The sequence below is a fragment of the Oncorhynchus keta genome, chromosome 2 (assembly GCF_023373465.1).
Source record: "Oncorhynchus keta strain PuntledgeMale-10-30-2019 chromosome 2, Oket_V2, whole genome shotgun sequence".
Taxonomy (NCBI): Eukaryota; Metazoa; Chordata; class Actinopteri; order Salmoniformes; family Salmonidae; genus Oncorhynchus; species Oncorhynchus keta.
Window position 1 is genome coordinate 16,148,485 of NC_068422.1, and position 11,683 is coordinate 16,160,167.

Consider the following 11,683-nt stretch of genomic DNA (forward strand, 5'->3'; position numbering starts at 1 on the left):
ATCAAATCAAAGTGTATTGCTTGCATACACAGATTAGAGATGGGCTGTATGTAACAAATCAAATCAAAGTGTATTGCTTGCGTACACAGATTAGAGATATACTGTATGTAATAAATCAAAGTGTATTGCTTGCGTACACAGATTAGAGAAATACTATATGTAACAAATCAAATCAAAGTGTATTGCTTGCGTACACAGATTAGAGATATACTATATGTAACAAATCAAATCAAAGTGTATTGCTTGCGTACACAGATTAGAGATATACTATATGTAACAAATCAAAGTGTATTGATTGCGTACACAGATTAGAGATGGGCTGTATGTAATAAATCAAAGTGTATTGCTTGCGTACACAGATTAGAGATATACTATATGTAACAAATCAAAGTGTATTGATTGCGTACACATATTAGAGATATACTGTATGTAATAAATCAAAGTGTATTGCTTGCGTACACAGATTAGAGATGGGCTGTATGTAACAAATCAAAGTGTATTGCTTGCGTACACAGATTAGAGAAATACTATATGTAACAAATCAAATCAAAGTGTATTGCTTGCGTACACAGATTAGAGATATACTATATGTAACAAATCAAATCAAAGTGTATTGCTTGCGTACACAGATTAGAGATATACTATATGTAACAAATCAAAGTGTATTGATTGCGTACACATATTAGAGATATACTGTATGTAATAAATCAAAGTGTATTGCTTGCGTACACAGATTAGAGAAATACTATATGTAACAAATCAAAGTGTATTGATTGCGTACACATATTAGAGATATACTGTATGTAATAAATCAAAGTGTATTGCTTGCGTACACATATTAGAGATATACTGTATGTAATAAATCAAAGTGTATTGCTTGCGTACACATATTAGAGATATACTATATGTAACAAATCAAAGTGTATTGCTTGCGTACACAGATTAGAGATGGGCTGTATGTAACAAATCAAAGTGTATTGATTGCGTACACATATTAGAGATATACTGTATGTAACAAATCAAAGTGTATTGCTTGCGTACACAGATTAGAGATATACTGTATGTAACAAATCAAAGTGTATTGCTTGCATACACAGATTATCAGATGTTACAGCATTTGCAGCAAAATGCTTGTGTTTCTAACTCCTATAGTGTAGTAATACAATATCAATACAATACCAATATGCAAATAATCCAGAAATTCAAAACAAGAAACAAATGCATCCCCTATACAGGGAAACATGTAGTTGCTGGGGTCATTTTGATGGGGGTTGGAGGTACTGTAATACCTTTACATATACCATTACGTAGCAGACACTTTTATCCAAAGTGACTACAGTCCAAACATGGTGGTATGTGATCCCAGTGGGAACTGAACCCACAACTCTGGTGATGCTAGTGCTCTGATGAACCGAGCCACGTACAGCACCACAACAGTAAATATGTACAATACAATACTGTAAAATACAATACGCAATTACAAGAGATGTATGATTGCCATCCGCATGAGTGTACCACCTCCCTTCAGGCTTGGATTCACAATGCCAAAAGAGTTTTCCCCAGGTGCATGAACAATGATGATATTTACTGTGATTTCGATGAGAACCTATGGCCATATGCTCAAGACAGGCTTAATGCAAACGATTGCCTGCTAAACATTATATTTCTGTCATTTCTTTCATTTGATTACAGTGTGAAATATGTCTTCAATGATCACACCTTTGGGATAGAAATGATGGAACTGTAATGTTCAATCAATTGCAAAGCCTAATGTGAAATCTGTGTAATGTGCTGTAATGTACTGTGGCGTACTACATTAAAGGGGCAGTCTGAAACATGTATGTTTCGCTATTGAATGACCTGGTTGCTATAATAACTACATTTAGAAGATATCATTATGTTGTGCTTTGGTGATTCTATTTCACAGTAAACATATTTTTTCCATCAATGGTAGTGTGGTGAAAGATGTCTACAAACAAAATGAATGCACAACGAAAGGTTTTGAACATTAGACTGGCTGCATTGCACAACGAAAGGTTTTGAACATTAGACTGGCTGCATTGCACAACGAAAGGTTTTGAACATTAGACTGGCTGCATTGCACAACGAAAGGTTTTGAACATTAGACTGGCTGCATTGCACAACGAAAGGTTTTGAACATTAGACTGGCTGCATTGCACAACGAAAGGTTTTGAACATTAGACTGGCTGCATTGCACAACGAAAAGTTTTGAACATTCGACTGGCTGCATTGCACAACGAAAGGTTTTGAACATTCGACTGGCTGCATTGCACAACGAAAGGTTTTGAACATTAGACTGGCTGCATTGCACAACGAAAGGTTTTGAACATTAGACTGGCTGCATTGCACAACGAAAGGTTTTGAACATTAGACTGGCTGCATTGCACAACGAAAGGTTTTGAACATTAGACTGGCTGCATTGCACAATGAAAGGTTTTGAACATTAGACTGGCTGCATTGCACAACGAAAGGTTTTGAACATTAGACTGGCTGCATTGCACAACGAAAGGTTTTGAACATTAGACTGGCTGCATTGCACAATGAAAGGTTTTGAACATTAGACTGGCTGCATTGCACAACGAAAGGTTTTGAACATTAGACTGGCTGCATTGCACAACGAAAGGTTTTGAACATTAGACTGGCTGCATTGCACAACGAAAGGTTTTGAACATTAGACTGGCTGCATTGCACAACGAAAGGTTTTGAACATTAGACTGGCTGCATTGCACAACGAAAGGTTTTGAACATTAGACTGGCTGCATTGCACAATGAAAGGTTTTGAACATTAGACTGGCTGCATTGCAAGTTTTACCAGTTTGGGTTTTGTACATTCACCTCATACTTGTGAGAAAAAATAAATAATGCTAGTGGTGCATCTAAAAATAAAAATGGTATAAAAGGAATATTATGGAATATCGTAGGTATTATAGTATGTTTCTTGCTCAAATGTGACTCCATTTCCTCCATTCCTCCATTTCACTTTTTCAATTTATTTCCTTGCATTTGGAAATGAATCTACTTTAGCTATTGTCCTGTGTGTGAATATATTGTTCAATTGTGAATAGTTCTTACCCATGTAGCTAAGTGGTAAAAGGTTCTCATTGTGATTGAAACCAAACTGCTTTCTCCTCCTCTAGCTTATCTGTTTGGGGTTTATAGATTTCAACCTTTGCAGTATTGCCTCCACCCAGGGCCTGGGTCTGAGTGTCTGGAGACAGAGAGAGTGTTATCCATGCAGAAGAGAGATGAGAAGAGAAAGTGAGAGAGAGATTGAGGGAGAGAGAGAAAGGAAGGAAGGAGAGAGAGAGAGAAAGCAGGGCTTTGATTTTTCTCTAATCTAAACTTTTCTCTAAGGGGTTGGAGCACTGAATAGACTCAAGTACAATATGTTTCTTAAATGTCCTAACATCTATTCTAAACCCTGTAGCCTACAGTACAACTTGTACAATTTATGGAACCATTTTATCGATATGCCAGAGGACAAAAAAGATTTTCAACTGGGATAAAACACACAATGACCCTTGGACAGAGGAACTCAATGACATATTTAATGTAGCTGATCTACAACACATATTTAATGTAGCTGATCTACAACACATATTTAATGTAGCTGATCTACAACACATATTTAATGTAGCTGATCTACAACACATATTTAATGTAGCTGATCTACAACACATATTTAATGTAGCTGATCTACAACACATATTTAATGTAGCTGATCTACAACACATATTTAATGTAGCTGATCTACAACACATATTTAATGTAGCTGATCTACAACACATATTTAATGTAGCTGATCTACAACACATATTTAATGTAGCTGATCTACAACACATATTTAATGTAGCTGATCTACAACACATATTTAATGTAGCTGATCTACAACACATATTTAATGTAGCTGATCTACAACAAGGCACTTTTTAAAAAGGCACTCCGGGTTAGGGGAGGGTTTGGCCGGCAGGGATGTCCTTGTCCCATCATGCATTAGCGACTCCTGTGTCGGGCCGGGCGCAGTGCACGCTGACACGGTCGCCAGGTGTACGGTTTCCCCTTCGACACATTGGTGCGGCTGGCTTCCGGGTCAAGCAGGCATTGTGTTAAGAAGAAGTGCAGCTTGGCTGGGTTGTGTTTCGGAGGAGGCACTGCTCTCAACCTTCACCTCTCCATAGTCTGTACTGGAGTTGCAGTGATGAGGCAAGACTGTAACTGCCAATTGGATACCACAAAATTGGGGAGAGAAGGGGGTAAAAAAATATATAAAAAATAAGCTCTGTCAGGTTGGTTGTTGATCCTTGCTAGACGGCCATTTTCAAGTCTTGCCATAGATTTCCAAGCTGATTTAAGTCAAAACTGTAACTAGGCCACTCAGGAACATTCATTGTCTTCTTGGTAAGCAACTCCAGTGTATATTTTGCCTTGTGTTTTAGATTATTATCCTGCTGAAACGTGAATTTGTATCCAAGTGTCTGTTGGAAAGCAGGTTTTGCTCTAGGATTTTCCCTGTGCTTAGCTCTATTCCATTCATTTTATCAATTAAAAAAACTCCCTATTACTTGCCAATGACAAACATACCCATAACGTGATGCAGCCACCACCATTCTTGAATATTTGATAAGTGGTTCTCAGTGATGTGTTATGTGGGATTTGCCCCAAACATAATACTTTGTATTCAGGACATAAAGTTAAATTCTTTGCAGTTTTTTGCAGTTTTATTTTAGTGCCTTATTGCAAACAGGATGCATGTTTTGGAATATTTGTATTCTGTACAGGCTTCCTCCTTTTCACTCTGTCATTTAGGTTAGTTTTGTGGAGTAACTACAATGTTGTTGATCCATCCTCAGTTTTCTCCTATCACAGCCATTAAACTCTGTAACTGTTTTAAAGTCACCATTGGCTTCATGGTGAAATCAGTGAGCAGTTTCCTTCCTCTCCGGCAACTGAGTTAGGAAGGATGCCTGTATCTTTTTAGTGACTGGGTGTGTTGATACACCATCCAAAGTGTAATTAATAACTTCACCATGCTAAAAGGAATTTCAATGTCTGCTTTTTTATTTTTGCCCATCAACCAAGATTTGTCCTTCATGGCGAGGTATTGGATAACCTCCCTGGTCTTTGTGGTTGAATCTGTGTTAGAAAGTCACTGCTCAACTGAGGGACCTTACAGAGATTTTTTTAAAACAAAGTTATATCGTGTTAAACATTATTATTGCACACAGTGTGAGTCCATGCAACTTATTATGTGACTTGTTAAGAACATTTTTACTCCCGATCTTATTTAGGCTTTCCAGAACAAAGTGGTTGAATACTTATTGACTCAAGACATTTCAGCTTTTCATTTTGTATTAATTTGCACAAGTTTGTCATCATGGGGTACTGTGTGTTGGCCAGTAACACAAATTCTCAATTTAATCCATTTTAAATTCAGGCTGTTACACAACAAAATGTAGAAAAGGTCAAGGGGTGTGAAAACTTGGACAAATACAGTGTTTTATAAATCCATGTGGGCGTCATGAAGATTATAATCCAATAAACCAATCTATCTAGCTATCCAACACGATGTAACCTACTTTCTGTTACTACTTCACCATCCAGTTGTGACTTTCTTTTTCACTATCCAGTCACAGATGAACACAGTCACATGCATAACACCCTGTTAATTCCCAGGGTACCATAAAGCTATCTAGAGGAACACCAGTCAGTGGGAGCAGAGAGAGAGGTTTGAGCTACTTATCTGTGTTTACACTATCGTTCTGAAGGTCATTTCAATCATCATAATCCTTCCTCATCATCTACCTCCATGGGGCTCCAGATGCTGCACCTACACACACACACACACACACACACACACACACACACACACACACACACACACACACACACACACACACACACACACACACACACACACACACACACACACACACACACACACACACACACACACACACAAGACACACAGATATACAGGCAGAGGCACACAAGCACACTCGCTCATATGCATGATATTTATAGTATCTGCACCTGGACTAATAATTCTAATGATTAGCATTAGCGTGATAAATCTCTCTCTCTCTTTCTCTCTCTCCCTCTCTCCCTCTCTCTCTCTCTCTCTCTGTGATATCTATGAGAGATGTCCTCCATGCCCTATTTAATCTGAGAGACTGGGCCGTCTGTTAGTCTCACTCTCCACTCAGCAAACACTGATAAATCACAGCAAAGTACCCACTCTTAGTAAGTGGCACATAGCTCATTGTGATTTAATTAACCCCCCCACCACCACCACCACCACGCACCCTGAAACATTATCATTCAGCAGAGTACGTTTGTCGTTTGTCAAGCGGATAGATCTCCACCCAATCTGTCGTCAGAAACGTTAAAGGGTTGGTTCACCCAAATTACAAAATTACTTTTTATCAATGGATATTTTGTTTGGTGAACTATCCCTTTAAAGCCAGACGACACACCATACTAATGTATAGATTTGTGTTCATGGGTACATCCCAAATGGCACCCTATTCCCTATGTAGTGCACTACATTTGACCAGGGCCCATAGAATTAAAATACAATTTGTAAAGAAGAAGATATGTTCTGGATTGGCTGCCCTGAAACTAGCTGTAACCCTCCTGCGACCAATCACAGACAAAGGTAAGATTAAACTAACAATACTATGAATAGTTATAATCTTGTAATCAACACTTTTTTGTCTCCTCCATATGAAACCATCAATCATCTTCCACACGGAATCTTTTCCAAATTCTAATATTAGGTGTTTGCTGCTCTAATATTAGGTGTTTGCTGGTTGTTCTGCAGTTTTAGAGTGGTATTAACATAGCACAAACCACAGCAGTCTGGCCTGCAGATATAACATGTGGTTTCTGTTAGGGGTGTTGTGAACTATACAATAGCCCAATACCTTATTCAGAAAAGTGCTAAAAGTTACAAACACCAACCACCTGTATAGTATCCTGATCTAGACCTGAATGTTATGTCTCCTACATCTCCTCCACTATAATTCCATGTGAATGTGTCATTCTAAAAGGCACTCAAAGTCACACTGAGGCTGAATCTGAGAAGCACACCACACCATTATGGTCGTTTTACTTTCCATTTTTATAGAGTCTCATTTCCGCATTTCTCCAAGTGTTGCCCCTGGAACTACTGCACACAGAGGCCTCTCTGTATGGCCCAGCCTGCCCATTAGGGCTTTATAGAGAGCCATATGCACTTTTATAGGAAGGTTCATGGATTCTAAAGACCAGAGCACAAGTCTAAATCCACAACATTAAACCTCAGGAACAGAACCCTGGGTTAGGCCCCGGTCACATGACTATAATATGGGACAATTAGCTGATACATTTTGTATCTCTTTATTTCTCTCTTTCTCTCTCTATTTTTATTAGTTCACTTTATTTCTCTCTCTTTTTCTGTTTCTCTCTCTATATATATATCATTCTCCCTCTCTCTCTCTCTCTCTCCCTCTCTCTCGTTCACTCTATCTCTCTATCTCTCCCTCTCTCTCGTTCACTCTACCTCTCTCTCTCTCTCTCTCTCTCCCTCTCTCTCGTTCACTCTATCTCTCTATCTCTCCCTCTCTCTCGTTCACTCTACCTCTCTCTCTCTCTCTCTCTCTCTCTCTCTCTCTCTCTTACTCTCACTCTCCCTCTCTCTCTCTCTCTCTCTCTCTCTCTCTCTCTCTCTCTCTCTCTCTCTCTCCCTCTCTGTCTCTCTCTCCTTCTCTCTCTCTCTCTCTCCCTCTCTCTCTCTCTCTCTCTCTCTCTCTCTCTCTCTCTCTCTCTCTCTCTCTCCCTCTCTCTCTCTCTCTCTCTCTCTCTCTCTCTCTCTCTCTCTCTCTCTCTCTCTCTCTCTCTCTCTCTCTCTCTCTCTCTCCCTCTCTCTCTCTCTCTCTCTCTCTCTCTCTCTCTCCCTCTCTCTCTCTCTCTCTCTCTCTCTCTCTCTCTCTCTCTCTCTCTCTCTCTCTCTCTCTCTCTCTCTCTCTCTCTCTCTCTCTCTCTCTCTCTCTCTCTCTCTCTCTCTCTCTCTCTCTCTCTCTCTCCCTCTATCTATCTCTCTCTCTCTCTCTCTCTCTCTCTCTCTCTCTCTCTCTCTCTCTCTCTCTCTCTCTCTCTCTCTCACTCTCTCTCCCTCTCTCTCTCTCTCTCTCTCTCTCTCTCTCTGTCTCTCTCTCTCTCTCTCTCTCTCTCTCTCTCTCTCTCTCTCTCTCTCTCTCTCTCTCTCTCTCTCTCTCTCTCTCTCTCTCCCTCTGTCTCTCTCTCTCTCTCTCTCTCTCTCTCTCTCTCTCTCTCTCTCTCCCCTCTCTCTCTCTCTCTCTCTCTCTCTCTCTCTCTCTCTCCTCTCTCTCTCTCTCTCTCTCTCTCTCTCTCTCTCTCTCTCTCTCTCTCTCTCTCTCTCTCTCTCTCTCTCTCTCTCTCTCTCTCTCTCTCTCTCTCCCCACCTCCCCATTTCCCCATACTAAATAATAACAACATACTTGGAATGACAGTGAAAAGAACAGAACAAAAACAAAAAAGACAAAACACATCTTAAACATTTTAATTCCTAAAAGCCTAATGAGTGGAACTAACCACATCAGTTTAGCATTGGAAGATCAAGGACTGGAGGAAAGGGTTTTACGGCAGCAACAGGCTGTACTGCTGCACAATTAACTGTAAAACGAATGGCTTCACAGGAGTGTGCGTGTGCGTGTGTGTGTCATAATTAGCTGTGAAACGGTTCTATAGATGTCTGTTGCTCCCTGGTCCTAATTGGGTTTTTATTCTCTGTCTTTTAGATAAGAAGTAAACAAAGATAATAGATATTTCAATAGCTTCTAACTTCCCCTGTTCTGTTTTCTCTCTCAAACAGACAACAGAGCATTGCTGCAACAATGATATTGTTGACAAAATACATCCTAATGATTTGGTGGGTGCTTGTATTTGTTATTATTTGTCCTTTTTCAAATTGTAAATGTGTCTCAACATCCCCTGAGACCCTCTGAGAGCAGGGCTGTGGCCAGAGTCTGCCATTGTCAACGGCAACCCTGGAGAAGTTAAGGTTAAGTTCCTTGCTCAAGTACACCTTTTCAGCTCAGGGATTTGAAGGAGCGACCTTTCGGTCACAAGCCCAACACTCTCATGCTATACTACCTGCCAACCTACAGCATGTGTGAGTAGGCGAGCCCATGACTGCCAAATTATCCTTTTTGCACCAAAAAGCTAAATTACCCCTAGCCACAAAAATAATAATATCCCAGAAACAACACCTTGTGAGAAAAAATGATGGCTCCATAATTCATTGTGTCTGTATGTCTGTCTTTCTCTCTCTGTCTGTGTGTGTGTGTCTTTCTCTGTGTGTGTGTGTGTGTGTGTGTGTGTGTGTGTGTGTGTGTGTGTGTGTGTGTGTGTGTGTGTGTGTGTGTGTGTGTGTGTGTGTGTGTGTGTGTGTGTGTGTGTGTGTGTGTGTGTGTGTGTGTGTGTGTGTCTGTGTGTGTGTGTGTGTGTGTGTCTGTGTCTGTGTCTGTGTGTGTGTCAACACAGAGGCAGACAGGACTGTATTAGGGCTGCAGCCACATTCCACTTCAAACCTGACCTACCCACAGTTCCCCCTGTTCCACGCCACTCCTCCCCCTCTCCCCCCCCTCGCTCCTGGCACATCACTGTCATTGTAGGGTAATGACTCCCCCTACCCCCTCTCCCCCTACCCCCACTACCCCCTACTCCTCAACCACCTCAGCACTTTGACCTGTCCACCACCCATGTATAGCCTTTCTCTCTTTCTCTCTTCCCCTCTCTCTCTCTCGCTCTCTCTCTCTGTCTCTCTCTCTCTCTGGCTCTACGTCTGTGTCTCTCTCTCTGACTCTATGTCTGTGTCTCTCTCTCTGGCTCTGTGTCTGTGTCTCTCTCTCTGGCTCTATGTCTGTGTCTCTCTCTCTGACTATATGTCTGTGTCTCTCTCTCTGGCTCTATGTCTGTGTCTCTCTCTCTGGCTCTATGTCTGTGTCTCTCTCTCTGACTATATGTCTGTGTCTCTCTCTCTGGCTCTATGTCTGTGTCTCTCTCTCTGACTTTATGTCTGTGACTCTCTCTCGGGCTCTATGTTTGTCTCTCTCTCTGGCTCTATGTCTGTGTCTCTCTCTCTGACTTTATGTCTGTGACTCTCTCTCGGGCTCTATGTTTGTCTCTCTCTCTGGCTCTAAGTCTGTGTCTCTCTCTCTGACTCTATGTCTGTGTCTCTCTGTCTGACTTTATGTCTGTGTCTCTCTCTCGGGCTCTATGTCTGTGCCTCTCTCTCTCGGGCTCTATGTCTGTGTCTCTCTCTCTCGGGCTCTATGTCTGTGTCTCTCTCTCTCTCTCAATTCAATTCAAGTGGCTTTATTGGTATTATAAACATATGTTTACATTGACAAAGCAAGTGAAATGGATGAACAAACGTGAAATAAACAATAAAACGTTGAAGTACAAAAGGGAAAATAAATAAACATAAATATGGGTTGTATTTCTTGTGGCAACAAGTCACAAATCTTGCTGCTGTGATTGCACACTGTGGTATTTCACCCAATAAAATTGGATTTTGTTTTCAAAATTATTTGTGGATCTGTGTAATTTAAGGCAGGAGGTTAGGAAGTGCACCTCATTTTGTGGGCATGGGGCACATAGCCTGTCTTCTCTTGAGAGCCAGGTCTGCATTCGGCAGCCTTTCTCAATAGCAAGTAATTATGACATAACATTGAAGGTTGTACAATGTAACAGTAATATTTAGACTTATGGATGCCACCCGTTAGATAAAATACGGAACGGTTCCGTATTTCACTGAAATAATAAACGTCTTGTTTTCGAGATGATAGTTTCCGGATTGGACCATGTAATGACCTAAGGTCTCGTATTTCTGTGTGTTATTATGTTATAATTAAGTGATTTGATTTGATAGAGCAGTCTGACTGAGCGGTGTTAGGCACCAGCAGGCTCATCAGCATTCATTCAAACAGCATTTAGTGAATTTTGCCAGCAGCTCTGCCGTTTATGACTTCAAGCCTATCAACTACCGAGATTAGGCTGGTGTAACCGATGTGAAATTTTATTTTATTTTACCTTTATTTAACTAGGCAAGTCAGTTAAGAACAAATTCTTATTTTCAATGATGGCCTAGGAACAGTGGGTCAACTGCCTGTTCAGGGGCAGGACGACAGATTTGTACCTTGTCAGCTTGGGGGTTTGAACTTGCAACCTTCCGGTTACTAGTCCACCGCTCTAACCACTAGGCTACCCTGCCGCCCCAAATGGCTAGCTAGTTAGCGGGGTGCACGCTAATAGCATTTCAAACTTCACTCGCTCTGAGACTTGGAGTGGTTGTTCCCCTTGCTCTGTATGGGTAACGCTGTTTCGAGGGTGGCTGTTGTCGATGTGTTCCTAGTTCGAGCCCAGGTAGGAGTGAGGAGAGGAACGGAAGCTATACTGTTACACTGACAATACTAAAGTGCCAATAAGAACATGAATGAAATGCAAATGGTATAGAGGGAAATAGTCCTATAATTCCTGTATATAACTACAACCTAAACTTCCTACCTGGCAATATTGAAGACTCATGTTAAAAGGAACCACCAGTTTTCATATGTTCTCATGTTCTGAGCAAGGAACTTAAGCGTTCACTTTTTTACAT

At 40.8% G+C, this 11,683-nt stretch overlaps 1 long non-coding RNA gene across 3 annotated transcripts; it reads left to right on the forward strand.

Annotated features, from left to right (window-relative positions):
• The first annotated feature begins 815 nt into the window (after positions 1-815).
• LOC127909270 (uncharacterized) lies at positions 816-4,884 on the forward strand. 3 transcript variants are annotated; one of them, XR_008070532.1, is made up of 3 exons: positions 816-2,188; positions 2,303-2,530; positions 2,569-4,884. It is a non-coding gene; the product is annotated as an uncharacterized LOC127909270 (long non-coding RNA). The 3 variants fall into 3 exon arrangements; XR_008070531.1 differs by having other exon boundaries at positions 2,303-2,416; positions 2,455-4,884; XR_008070530.1 differs by having other exon boundaries at positions 2,303-2,416.
• The last annotated feature ends 6,799 nt before the right edge of the window (positions 4,885-11,683 follow it).